Genomic DNA, 13,735 nt, shown 5'->3' on the forward strand with positions numbered 1-13,735 from the left:
CATCCTCTCATCCTTAGTGTAGCTAAATAGTGCTTCAGGCTGCGTCTGTCCATGTGGGATGTGTGTCCGTGTGTGTCTTTGTGTCTGAGAGGAAGCTTTTTTTTTTTTAATCTTAACTCAATTAATTGGGGGTTTTCTCTGGTGGTTTAATTTTTTTCTTTACCTGCGTTTTTTGTTCATATAGAAAAGACCCTTGAACCACCTGCTTCCTCCCTCCCTCCACTTGTCCTCAGATCCCCAAGGGGAGGGCAGGATCTAAAGGAAGGACTGTGTCACTATTGTCATCACAATAATGGCTCCCTCCCCCACTTCCCTCCACTCCCATCTGAGTCCCCAGAGCCTGTAAAGTGCTCAACCTTTGTCCTTAAAGTACAGCTCCTTTTACTGGCGGTAAAAAATTAAAATACTGGCCTGACACCTCTATTCTGTGAACAGTTGTCCTGATCAAAGTCTGGAAGCTGTTCCCCCTGCCCTCTCCTAATCTTAGATGGTCCCAACCCATTCCCAGTAAGACGGAGCTCTCTCTTAACTATCCTGGGGTTTCAAGTCTATGGAGGACTGCATATTTTTTCCTTAGCAGAAATAGTTGTGGTTTTTCCTAACAGCTTTGCAAGTTCCCCAGAGAGCTGGAAATTCCCTTCCTGGTTACAGCTTTTAAGGGATGCACAAGAAGCCTGGTCTGGTCCTATCTTTCCTGCCGTGTGACTCTAGGAAGTCAGTTTAAAGTCTCTGGGCCTCAGATTACAAGGATTTCCTAGATTAGGACGGACTGAAGGCTGAAAAGGGAAGGATTTATTTTTGGAGGGCCCTGGGAGAAGGGATTTACAAACATCTCTGTGGTGAGAATAGCCAATTGGGGAACTACCAACACACTTAGATTCCTCTTCTCAAAAACAAAATGAGCTTAATAATTTCCATTGCTAATTCCTATCCCTTACCCTCACCTCCATGCCTGCCTCCACCCTCAGCTGTTGACTGATAGAGTAGATAAACTGTACTCTCCCCCCTCCCACTTCTACACACACTTCTGGGAGGCCTTAGATAAATAGGAGGCAGAGGCAAGCCTGAGGAACTATTATTATCATTATGATGATTATTATGCTTTCAGCATGAGAAACAGGAAGTGAAACTGACTAAAATGCCCAATGATAAATGTCTAGCCCCATCTTCTCAGCCAGACCTAAAGGCAAAGAAGCCAGCCAAAGAAAACTGTGGTCCCACCACAGGCTCTATCAACCTCCTGTGTGTGTGTGTGTGTGTGTGTGTGTGTGTGTGTGTGTGTGTGTGTGTTACAAGGAGTGTCTTTAAATAACTAGTTTCCAGGACTTGTGATCTTTCCACCTTATTCTAATGCCCACGCTTCCTCTTCCATGTGATACCCTCAGGGTCCTTCCTTACTACTTCCTTCCCCATTTCCTAGAGAGAGCTTCCGGAGGCTGTCAGAGGTCAAAGGACACGTCCAGTGATTAATTGGTTCCTCTACACACACCTTATCTGCTGAGGCCAGGTCTGAGCCTGATGCTTTTCTCTGGAGCCTGTTTTGTCCCCACAGCGGACATTCCCTGAGCCAGAGGCCTTTCTTCTCTCTCCCTTCAGGGGAGCTATGTTTTCTCTTCTGGCCTGGCTGCCTGACACTCCATCTGCCTGGCTGATTATCCACATCCTTTGTCTTTCTCAGGAATCGATTATGGATAAACGGTAGTCGGAAAACTGCATGGGGCCATGTAATTACCCCACGTTGACGTTTCCATTCGCAGCACCAGGGCCCCTGGTAACGCTGAAAAACAGTAGAAATGACCTGATTTTCAGACTGCCTTGTTAGCCCAACTTCCCAGGGAGAAAAGAGCAGACAGCTGTGTGGGAAGTAAATGGAGCAAGCTGGTGTTTTGGAAATACCCCTGCATTTGGACAATGTTCTGAAAAATGCAGAGGGAACAGAAGAGAAAAGGCTTCAGGACAAGGAGCAGGGAGAGGAAGAGAGAGTAGGATGCTCAGCTCTTGTTCTCCCCCCAACATCTTTAGTGGCTTTTGGACTAAGTGGACTAAGATCTTGATCCAGAGGAATAGATGATTGGAATTTTGGTTTGGGAAAAAATAACCATCTTAGTTGCATTGTCATTTTTTCCAAGCCTAGGACAGGGTCCAGTGGAGCCCATCCAGGGTTGGCATGGGGGTGAGGTCACAGCAGGGTAACTGATGGGAGAAGAAACTCTAGGATAGAGCCTTATGCCCCCCAAGCTGTCTATCTTTGGTGGCCTCTACTCCCTGCTCAGGAAAGCATGGTGCCTAAGAAGACAGGGTTGGGTCCCAGCTTCCTGCCTTCAAATCCCCACTCCAGTCCTTACTTTAAGTCACTTAAACACCCTGGGCCTCAATTTCCTCATCTGGGTCCCCCAAAGGATATTAGTAACACCTGCCTCGTAGGGTCGTTCTGGGGATTGATTAACACATGGTGAGCACTTAGACCCATGTCAGGAACATAGGAAGTGCTTGATCAATTGGCGTGATTATTATGACTTTTATTTGTCTTTCCCTGAGTGCCAGCCACCATCTTCCATTCCATCTGCCCAGCAAAAATAAGCGTCCTATTCTGTGGCAGGCACTGGACAGTCACTAGGGATGGATAAGAAGTTTGCAGGAGCCTTCACTGCCTGCCAGGTCTCTGTTCTTTCTTAACACAGTGCGGAGCGCACAACAGGTAGTGTAATCTTGACTCCAGTCTTCCTGGTTCCTTGCCCCTGGTCCTTGACTGTTCACCTTCTTTGCTTCTTCTGCTGCCCTGCTCTTTCTTTTCCCAGCTCTGTAGAAGATGGTCCCAGGTGTCCCAGCCCAGGCCATGCTGGAGTCCCGCCAGCCCCTTCCCTGACTCATCCTGGTGAGGAAGCCCGCTAATCTTCCCACTCAGCACGTCTCCCTTTCCAGGCCCTGGGTTCCCCACACACTCCCTGAGGAAGCTGGAGGAGGGCCGCTTGGCTCTGTAATCACCACACTTCTTGGTGGTAAACAAAGACCAGATTCCTGGGGAGTGACGCAGGCAGGAGCTCAGTGGCCGAGGCAGCTGCGATCACACCGAGACTTGAAGAAACACCTCTGCTTGGGCCCTGACCTGTCTGGGGAAGGCCCAGGGGAAGGCTGCCCACACACCCCTCTTTGCTACCCTTCCTATTGACAGGGGCTTTTGCACCAGATGGCTCTGCAGACACAAGGGGGGCAGCCAGTGGGCCCAGATTCAGAGGCCTCCCCCACAGAACTGGGGAGCATAGCCCCATCTCTCCTCTTCCAGGATTGGTCTCACCCTCTTCCCTGATCTATACCCAGCTCCCACCCCAGGCCATCATCGCTCACTTCCTATCCCTTCCCTCACCGATGCTGGGAGAAGCCTCAGACTCCCGAGGATGCCCTGATCCCAGGAAGCAGAGAGTAAAGGCTGCACTGCAGGCTGGCATGGCCATGAGCTATCCAAGCCTTTTGACTTTGGGTAACATGGATGATCTAGGGCTTCCCTCTTGACAGCGAGACTTTGGAGCTTATGATCTGGTGTCCTGGGATTTAGGCCAAACACAGTCCATGCTTGTTCTTAAGCGAAAAGCTGGACTGGCTCAGATACTTCTGGAAGGATGCACGAGAAAATGGGGTAGGGAACTGGGTGGCTGGGAGAGAGCTGTTTACTATATGTCCTTTGGGGCTTTTGCATTGTGTACCATGTTCATGTACTAAAGCAGGGGTCCCCAAGCCCCGGGCCATGGACCGATACTGTTCTGTGGCCTGTTAGGAACTGGGTCGCACAGCAGGAAGTGAGCGGTGGCAAGCAAGCAAAGCTTCATCTGTATTTAGAGCTGCCCCCCATCGCTCGCGTTACTGCCTGAGCTCCACCTCCTGTCAGCATTATGGTGAGTTGTATACTTATTTCATTATATATTACAATGTAATAGAAATAAAGTGCACAATAAATGTAATGAGCTTGAATCACCCCGAACCATCTCCCCTCCCACCGGTCTGTGGAAAAATTGGCTTCCACGAAACCGGTCCCTGGTACCAAAAAGTTTGGGGACCGCTGTATTAAAGGTTCAGAGAGAGAGAGAGAGAGAGAGAGAGAGAGAGAGATGGAATATTCTGTAATTTTGTAAATCTTCTACCTGTTGAATATAGGGAAGAGTCCTTTGTCTCGCTCCTCCAAGGCAGAAGGGACAGTGAGGCAGCTGCATTGGGGAGGCCTCGTCTGGGTCCGACTTCAGACTTAGAAGGGGCTGTCAGAGGCAGGTGGCTGCTTGGGGAGATTTTCCAAGTGTCTGAACGACTTGGAATCTTGTACTAAAAGGTGACACGTTGCTGAGTGCAGTGATCCAGGAGGAAGGAGAGGGGACCTGTGACCCTCTAGGCCTGGAAGGCCACTCTCCCATCTCATGGACAGTTAAGCCCCTCCGTACCAGAGAGGTCGACATGGGCGGGTCATTCGGCCACCTTTGCACTGGGACCCAACACCAGGGGGCTGGCCTGAACCAGCACCCTGGGGGCCCAGTGTCCTTCCTGGTAGATGCCAGAAACTGCCTCCAATTTCCAGGTAATGGGTATTAGTCTTAGTACATTTGTTTCTTTATTTTATTTTTGAAAATATTTATTTATTTATTTTTGGCTGTGTTGGGTCTTTGCTGCTGCGTGCGGGCTTTCTCTAGTTGTGGCGCGCAGGTTTTCTCTAGTTGCGGTGAGCGGGGGCTCTTCTTTGTTACGGTGCATGGGCTTCTCATTGCAGTGGCTTCTCTCGTTGCAGACCACGGGCTATAGGCGCTTGGGCTTCTGTAGTTGCAGCACACGGGCTCAGTAGTTGTGGCGCACGGGCTTAGTTGCTCTGCAGCACGTGAGATCTTCCCGGACCAGGGCTCAAACCCATGTCCCCTGCATATTGGCAGGCGGATTCTTAACCACAGGGGAGTCCCCATTTTTTTCTTTAAAAACATTTCTTTCTTTTTTGTTCTAAGTTCTTGCATTTATATCATGTGTTGAAGTTTGCACAGCACTTTCACATAGTATTACCAATGGATCCCTGTTGCCCAAAGTCCAAAGCCTTAGTGGAATGTCTAGCCCTTAAATCCGCTTTTCGCCCCACATCTTGACACTCTCCCCTGCACACCCTGCATTCCAGCCTGTGCTAACCACCTGCTGCTCCTAAACAGGCTGTGCAATTTCTCGTCTCCCTTTGCTCCATTGTTTAGTGTTACCCCTTTCTCCTCCTCTGCCTGGAGAATTCTTTTTTTTTTTTTTTTTTTTGCGGTATGCGGGCCCCTCACTGTTGTGGCCTCTCCCTTTGCGGAGCGCAGGCTCAGCGGCCATGGCTCACGGGCCCAGCCGCTCCACGGCATGTGGGATCTTCCCGGACCGGGGCACGAACCCGTGTCCCCCGCATCGGCAGGCAGACTCTCAACCACTGTGCCACCAGGGAAACCCTGCCTGGAGAATTCTTGCCCATATTTAGATCCCTAGGTCAAATGTCATTTCTTTGGTGAGAACTTTCTAGATGACTCTCTCCTGTTTGTGAGCCCTGAAGACCCAAACTTAAACCCTCTCAAGTCCACACCCATTAGGACAGCTATTACCAAAAACAAAAACCAAAAAACCTAGAAAATAACAAGTGTTAGCTAAGTGGAGAAATTGGAACTCTTATGCATTGCTGATGGGAATGTAAAATGATGCAGCTGCTATGGAAAATAACATGGCAGTTCTTAAAGAATTTCACATAGAATTAGCATAGGATGCAGCAATTCAACTTCTGGGTATATACCTAAAAGAATTGTAAGCAGGGACTCAAACAGATATTTGTACATCCATGTTCATAGCATCATTATTCACAATAGCCAAAGGGTGAAAGCAAACCAAGTGTCCATCAAGAGGGATGAGTGAATAAATAAAAGGTGGTATATATATATATATATATATATACCACCTTTTATTTATTTATGTATATATGTATATATATATATATATATATATATATATATACAATGGTACAGCCTTAAAAAAAAAGGAAATTCTGACACATGCTACAACGTGAATGAAACTTAAATACATTATGCTAAGTAAAACAAGCCAGTCATAAAAAGACAAATACTGTATGATTTCACTTATATGAGTTTCCTAGAGTAGTCAAATCCATAGAGACAGAAAGTGGAATGCTGGTTGCCAGGGGCTGGGAGGAGGATGGGAGTGGGGAGTTATTATTTAATGAGTTCAGAGAACTAATTTAGGAAGATGAAAAGTTCTGGAGATGGATGGTGGTGATGGCTGCACAACGTGAGTGTACTTAATGCCTCTGAACTAGTTAATAGTTAAAATGATACATATTATGTTATGTATATACATAACCATCACCATTTACATATATATGTAAATATATATATATGTAACTTCTCAAGGCACTCAAGATCCATCAGGGTCCTCTGAGCATTCCTATGCCCAGTACAATACTTGACCTGAACTGGTGCTCAGTAAATGTTTGTGGATATGAAAGGGGGTGCAAAGTTGATGGTGGGGGACAGGTGCAGGTACAAGGCTGGCCCACATACCAACTTCTCTCTTCCAGCACATCCAATTTTCCCCTGCACCTACTGCTCCAGTGAAGGGAGGGTTCTAGACATCTATCCAAAGCTGTGGGGAGACCCCTTGCCAGCATCAATGAGCGAGCTTCCAGGAATGAGAGGGACTTGCCCGCAACATGTACTATATAGGTCACACAAAAGGAAGAGCTTCCTTTCATGATATAGTGAGACACCAGAAGTTCTGAGAGCCTAAAGCTTTTAAGGTCACATACCTACTTGTCTACATGTAGGTGTGGTCTTTTGAGAAAGTTGACAGATCAGGTGGTCTTCATAGATCCTTTTCATCTCTACAATATTACAGTTTTCATAACCTAAAGAGAAACATGGGGGAAAAAGTTAGCTCCTACCTCTGTCATTTAATGAGCAAAACCAAAACAAAATGTGGGTTATACCACATGTACCTCATACATTTAGGTCATTTCTCAAAAGCTTATACATCCTAGGATCCTAAATTCATTACTGCTTAAATGACTTTATTCATTGCCTTTAACTCTCTGTCTTGGAGGAGGAGTCTTTGGAATTTGAGTAAGATGCAGGTTGCAGACTGTTTCCTTCTCCTGAGCCAAATGCAACTTACAGGAGCATTTAGGAACATGGACTTTGACATGTGTGGAAACAGCATGAGTTTTGAATTCCAGCTCTTCTGCTCTAGTGTGATGACTTTGGCCAGGTATTTAACCTTTCTGAGCCACAGTGCTTTCAATGATTGGAATAGCAGAAATAATACTAAGTACAGCCTGTCGAGAGGATTGAAGGAGATGACTGGTATGAACGTACCTGCTGCATAATAACTGCTCCACAGAGGTCAATCAGTATGTGTCAGTAACAGCTCAAAACTTGGCACGGGAATATTAATCTAGGGAATATTATCTCCCCCTTCATTATACAAAAAGAATGCAGAGGTGCAGTTATTATAGTAGTAAGTGGTAGAGGTGGGATTTGAACCCAGGACTTGATTCCGCCATGTTCTGCTGCCTCAAAATTATGGTCTCATGGGAAGCTGTTTATTCTTATACACTTAGGAAATCGCTACCCAGTCCACACACACACACACACACACACACACACACACACACACACACACACATCTCTTCCTACCTTTCCTACCTTCCCACTCCCATTTACTCATCTTAAGTGAGGGATGGAAAAAAATTCCAGGGGTCAGCAGGTTACCAGACAAAGACCAATGACCCTTTGGGTTGACACACCCTGGTTGTGTTCCTGGATGGCAAATCCCCTTTACCTTTCTCCCTTTCCCATTTCACTATCCAGGCTGAATGCTCATCTGAATTGCAATTGACATGCCAGATACAGGCTAGACTGGAGGGGCAAAGCTTTTAATATGGGACAACAGTCTTGGGATATCTTGACTATGGTGGAATATTTACCCCTTTCCTCTCCATTTCCCATACTAAGGCACAGAATTTACAGTTAGGCAACCTGTAGTCTTAATTAGTCCCGTTTTCCCTCCCTTTGGACCAGGTCATGTCTGTCGATGTGCTGAGGCTAAGTTTCTGTTCCCCCTTAGGTACTTCCTTCTTTCTCTTTCCCGCTGCTCCGGCTGCTCCCTGCTGTGGCATTAAACAGTCAAAGGATGGGGTGCAGATAAGGGTATTGGGGTGGAGGAGCAGAGCATTTCTTCCCCTCTGAGATGTCCTCACATAGGGCACTGCCCACAATATTTACTTTGGGTAAAATTTCTTTCTGTGGATCAGTTCCTAGCACATTCAGAGATTTCAGAAATTTTGTGACAAATAATTCTTATATATCTGTCATTTTTGCTTTGGAGAATTTCTCAATCTCTCAAGGAAAAACTAGCCTATAAGATGAAGACTGCTCATCTCTCCCCGGCCTCAAGTCATTTTCCTTTCCAAGAGTGAGCTTTCAGTGAAGAGAGCTTTTCCTGTGAATCATGCTGCCTTCCGTAGTATTTTGTGTGCCCCAGCAATAGATACAAAGGATCTGTGTGCCTATATCTATCCAACAGCTTGCGGATGATCGTATTTCATCAAGAGCATGTTATCTGAAAGTTTGCAGGAAATTCACCTCCATAGATTTTCACCCCTTGTCATCCATTCATAATGCTATATCACAGCAAAATAGGAAATTTTTACTCTCTGATGGTGGAAGGCAGGACAGGGGAAGCCTTGAGAAGAGATGTTGCCATGGATTCACAAGTAATCCTATCATATAACCCAGCCATGCAAATTAACACAGACCTATACTCTGTAACAGATTACGTCAAGATTGAAGGAAATTGAGGTGTGGGAGATTTAAAGTTTATCTAAAATGGAAAGTATAGGCCATACCTCTTTAGGTCATTCCTGCCCCAAAATGGCAAGATACCATATTTCGGACATCAAGAAGGATATGTGGGTGTATGTCTGCTTAGGATTTAGAGTGGGGGCCATGAAAATGGACTTTGGGTCAGAAAGACCTGGATTCTGTGCTTTGTTAACTATGTACCCCTAGGAAAGTTATTCAATTTCTCTAGGACTAAGTTTCCTCATTTTTAAAATAGATAAATGAGGATAACAGTACGTATCTCATAGGGTTGTATAATAGTTAGAATGGGATTTGGATGTGAGTGATAGAAAACTTAGAACATCAGTTGCTGTAATAAGAAGGACATTTATTTCTATTTCATATAAAGGCTGGGTAAGTTGTTTAGGGCTGATACGATGGATCCAGTCTCCATCTTCTATCCATACTCCATGGATAGAAGGACATAGACTCTTTCTATCCTTTTGCTCTGTCATCCTCAACCTGTGGCCTCCAATTAATGATTCAAGATGGCTGCTCAAGCTCCAGCCATTACATAAAAAAATATATATATATATTTATTTATTGACTGCATTGGGCCTTAGTTGCTGCACATGGGCTCTTCACTGCAGTGCTCGGGATTCTCTCTACTTGTGGTGCGCGAGGGCTCCAGAGCTTGGGCTCAGTAGTTGTGGCGCATGGGCTTAGTAGTTGTGGCACATGGGCTTAGTAATGCCCTGAGGCACGTGAGATCTTAGTTCCCCAACCAGGGATTGAACTGGCGTCCCCTGCATCGCAAGATGGATTCTTAACCACTGGACCACCAGGGAAGTTCCTCCAGCCATTACATTTTTATTCCAGCTACCAGGAAGGAGAAAAGAGGACGAGAAGGCGGAGGACTTACGTCTTTACTCAACAGTTTCCATTTACAAATCATGAACACAGACAGCTGTAATGGAGGCTGAGAAATGTAGTTTTTATTCCGGGCAGTCATGTGCTTAGCTAAATACTGAAGATTATTTACTATCAAAGAGGGGGAAATGGATACTGGCGGAAACAACCAGCAATCTCTACCACAGACCCTCATGAGATTTAAATGAGACAATGGCAGGCTGAGCACAGTGTTGGGTATAGAGTAAGCACTCAATAATCGCCATCATTGTCATCATCGTCACCATCATCATGAGGAGGTGGGGAATACTCTGAAATTATGACAAGGCATATCCTTATTTTAACCTCATCTTTCTGATAAAGTCACCCATTATCCACCTCACTTTTTTTTTTTTTTTTTCGGTACGCGGGCCTCTCACCGCTGTGGCCTCTCCCGTTGCGGAGCACAGGCTCCGGACGCGCAGGCTCAGCGGCCATGGCTCACGGGCCCAGCCGCTCCGTGGCATGTGGGATCTTCCCGGACCGGGGCACGAACCCGTGTCCCCTGCATCGGCAGGCGGACTCTCAACCACTGCGCCACCGGGGAACCCTAACCACCTCCCTTTTAAGACACTATGAGCTTCACCTTTTATGAAGGTCAGACACCTTTATGTGTCCTTATGAAATAAAACTACATAAAAGGAAAGCAAAGGAATAATGAACCTAGGATTCAAGATAATGGTTATCTTGGCCAGAGAAAACAGAGGTGGGTTGGGGAAGAATGGAGGAACCACCTAGTTAGATGTATGCTACTGTCAAAGTGCTAGTTTTCATTTTGGGTAGTGGATTCACAGGTGCCTACTGCATTATTAAAAACAACTAAGGACTTTCCTGGTGGTCCAGTGGTTAGGACTTGGCACTTTCACTGCCATGGCCTGGGTTCAATCCCTGGTCAGGGAACTAAGATCCCTGCAAGACGCAGCCAAAAAACCCGCCCCAAACCAAACAAAACAACCAAACTAATAACTAATTAAATAAAAGCAGAGATGGACCAATGATTCAATGATGAGGAGGATTATAATTAACCAAATTCTATGTACCTGAGGTCTTTAAATTGTCTTTGTGTGTACAGTATTCATGGCATATGTGTTTGCATGTCAATAGTAGACAAAAATAGTACTTTCTATTTGCATAGACTTTTAACTTTTGAAGTGCATCTACATATCCATAAAAATTGTTTAAGTAGTTCATTACAGATGGTTGAGAGCTTGGTATTATACAAATAGGACTTTGGACTTCCATGTCCTAAGGAAAAATATTTTATTTTATTCTTACAATAGCTCTACAAGGGAGGCAGGACAGATGTTAACATCACTGTTGGACAGATGAGAAAGAGGGAACTGAGAGGGCGTGGGACTTGCATGAGGTTACATAGTTAGTTAGGACTGGAATGGAACTTAAGACTCTGGATCTCTTGCCCATCTTAGGTTCTTCCTTTAGCCCATCTCACTCCCCAGTTATTATCCATCCATTAGACATTTATTTCGTGTCTGTTACATGCCAGGCACATTGCACTTATGTCTTTGTGTTGATATATGTATATGTTTTCTGGGTGCTGTGTGTGCAGCTTCTGTAATCTCTGTGTACTGAGTCCCTGTGTGCCCCCTGAGCCTAACTGGTCCTTGTAATTCCAGAAGGAAGCCCCAGCTGTGGTTTCAGTTGTCTAGTTATTCCGTCACTGGGCTGCAGCATCTCCCCAGAGTCCCAGCTAGACAGGAAGGCAGCTTTGATATCAGGGGCAGATCCCCAGGCAGTGGGCACAGAGCAGAGGAGCAAGCCAGCAATGCCTCAGTCATGATAAGATTTGCTATTTCATGATCATTTCTAGCTTTTGGGGAGTTCTCATGAACACTACCTCATTTAATTCTCACTCAGCCCTGATATTCGATTTTATTATTTTCTCCTTTTTTTCAGATACAAAGAGGAGAGACTTGAACTCAGGTTCATTTGTCTCTAAATTCTGTTCTCTTTCCGCTGTGCCTTCTGTCTCTGAAAGGGCAAAAAGAGCTTATCCTCTTTCTAGCCTTGTGGAGGGAAGCAGGTGAAAACTCAGTACCAGGCAGTAGGAAGCCACCGGTGACCCTCTGCAGAGGAAAAAAGACAAACTCCCAGCCCTGCGCAGCCCCAGCCCAGCTGAGATGAGAAGCAAGGAGCAGATGCTTCCACCTCCCCATCCCTGCGTCCTTCTCTCAGTCCTTGGGCTTCTCCCTTGTGCGCCTCAGGGAAGTGATAGTAGTGCTGCAGAACGGGTGAGGTGTTTTCCAATCTCTGTGGCCGTAGGCTGTCTTCATCTCTGAGGAGTCAGAGGAGTGGGGAACTGTCTAACTTATCCACCCTCTAGCATGAGAGGAGAGCTTCCACCACCTGCTATTGCAGAGGAGAATCCCTCTGCCCTCACCTCCCAGACTTGTGTCAGTGCCACTCTCTTGATGCTGTCTGCTTGTACCTCTCTTCTGCCCCACAGATCAACACCATCCACCACTGCAGGCCTGAGCACGGCACCTTGCACAACGTCAAGGTGTACACTAAATTAACTGTGCTCAGAAAGAGCGAGTATTTGTGTTAGGGGAATCATATTTCTCCTTGGTCCATGGAGTGGGCCCTGGAGTGAGTCCCAGGAAGGGACTCTGCTGGGAGGGTAACTTCTACCTTTCAGGCTACCCTTCACTCCATCCTTGCCTGGCCTCAGTCCCCAGGGCACCTCTCCTTAGGATGTTCCCTCCTCTGCTTCTCCCTGAGCTAGGTCTCCCTGTACAAGAGGGCTCTAGATTGTTGGGGGAACATGTTAGGGGCCACGTGTGGCCACAGGTAAACTCACGTTCTCTAATTCGGCCTTATCAGTAATTAAGCTGAGGTTTTGTCTTCACCTCTGGCTCCTTGTCTTATTTCTGAGCTGTTTTACTAGTCAGAGTGGGGAGGAGGTCAGCAGGAATTTATTTCATGATCATCCCCAAAACCCCATCAGAATATGTATCGAGACCCTCTGGCAGCTTAAATTTAGGGCCCCCCGATCTCCTCCCATGATCTGGGCTATGCTTAGGTCCAGCTAGATCCTTAGTATCTTCCTCAAAGACAGGGGGCTAAATTGGACTAGAACTTGGCTTCTTCAAAAATACCCATTTCTTATGGCTGTAGGTTCAGGGCTTAACTTTTCCACATTGGGAATCAGGACCTATTCCCCAGACCTTCCCTTTTTGGTACATTGTCTCAGGGAATTCTCTCCACACCCTATTCTTTCCACTGGGAGAGGTGCAACGAATTTGTGAGAAAAGAAATGCAAAACTCAGAGGAAAGTGTTCAAGTTAAAATATTCCATATTTGCCTCACCCTATTCCGAGAATGAGTGGCCTCTGTAATTCCAGGTCACCCCGGACGTCTCATCTGGCTCATACTTGCTAGTCATCCCCCCCTTCGAAATACACCCTCAGCTGCTGCTCTCTAAAAGAGCCAGACAATTGGAGAAAAGTGGCTTATCTATCTGATTATGCAGCTACTTTCATACGCCTCCCCTTTCCCTTTCCGTGGCCCTGATTATTTAAGAACTAAGATTTCTCGGTCCGCGCTCCTTGTCCCCAGCCCCAGTCCCCAGCTTTGGCCCTTCACGCTCCGGAAGCCTCGCGTCCTCCCCTTTAAGGCCAGCCCCTCCCCCACGTCCACGCCTCCCCAGCTCCGTCCCGCCTCCCCAAGCCCTGCCCCCTCCGACCCTCCCCTTTAAGGACCGGCCCCGGACGCAGACGAGGCTGTGACGCGGCCGCCGGCCCTCGGGCTGGGTACTTTGTCGCGCGGCCGCTTCCCCCCCCGGCCGGGGCCCCTCCGTCCCGCGTTCCACCGAGCGCCTGGCCCCCGGGGGGAGGGTGGGAGGGAGGGAGCAGGGCCGGTGGGTGCCAGCGGCGCACAGCGGGACCCACGGATCCCCGCGACCCGCCGAGCCTGGAGCCGGGCCGGGGCGGGGA

The 13,735-nt window shown here is 47.0% G+C and overlaps 1 non-coding gene across 1 annotated transcript; it reads left to right on the top strand.

Moving 5' to 3' along the window:
• The first annotated feature begins 10,610 nt into the window (after nt 1–10,610).
• On the top strand, nt 10,611–10,682 carry TRNAE-UUC (transfer RNA glutamic acid (anticodon UUC)). Its single transcript has one exon. It is a non-coding gene; the product is annotated as a tRNA-Glu (tRNA).
• The last annotated feature ends 3,053 nt before the right edge of the window (nt 10,683–13,735 follow it).

The sequence above is a fragment of the Lipotes vexillifer genome, unplaced genomic scaffold (genome assembly GCF_000442215.2).
Source record: "Lipotes vexillifer unplaced genomic scaffold, Lipotes_vexillifer_v1.1 scaffold1122, whole genome shotgun sequence".
NCBI classification, from domain to species: Eukaryota; Metazoa; Chordata; class Mammalia; order Artiodactyla; family Lipotidae; genus Lipotes; species Lipotes vexillifer.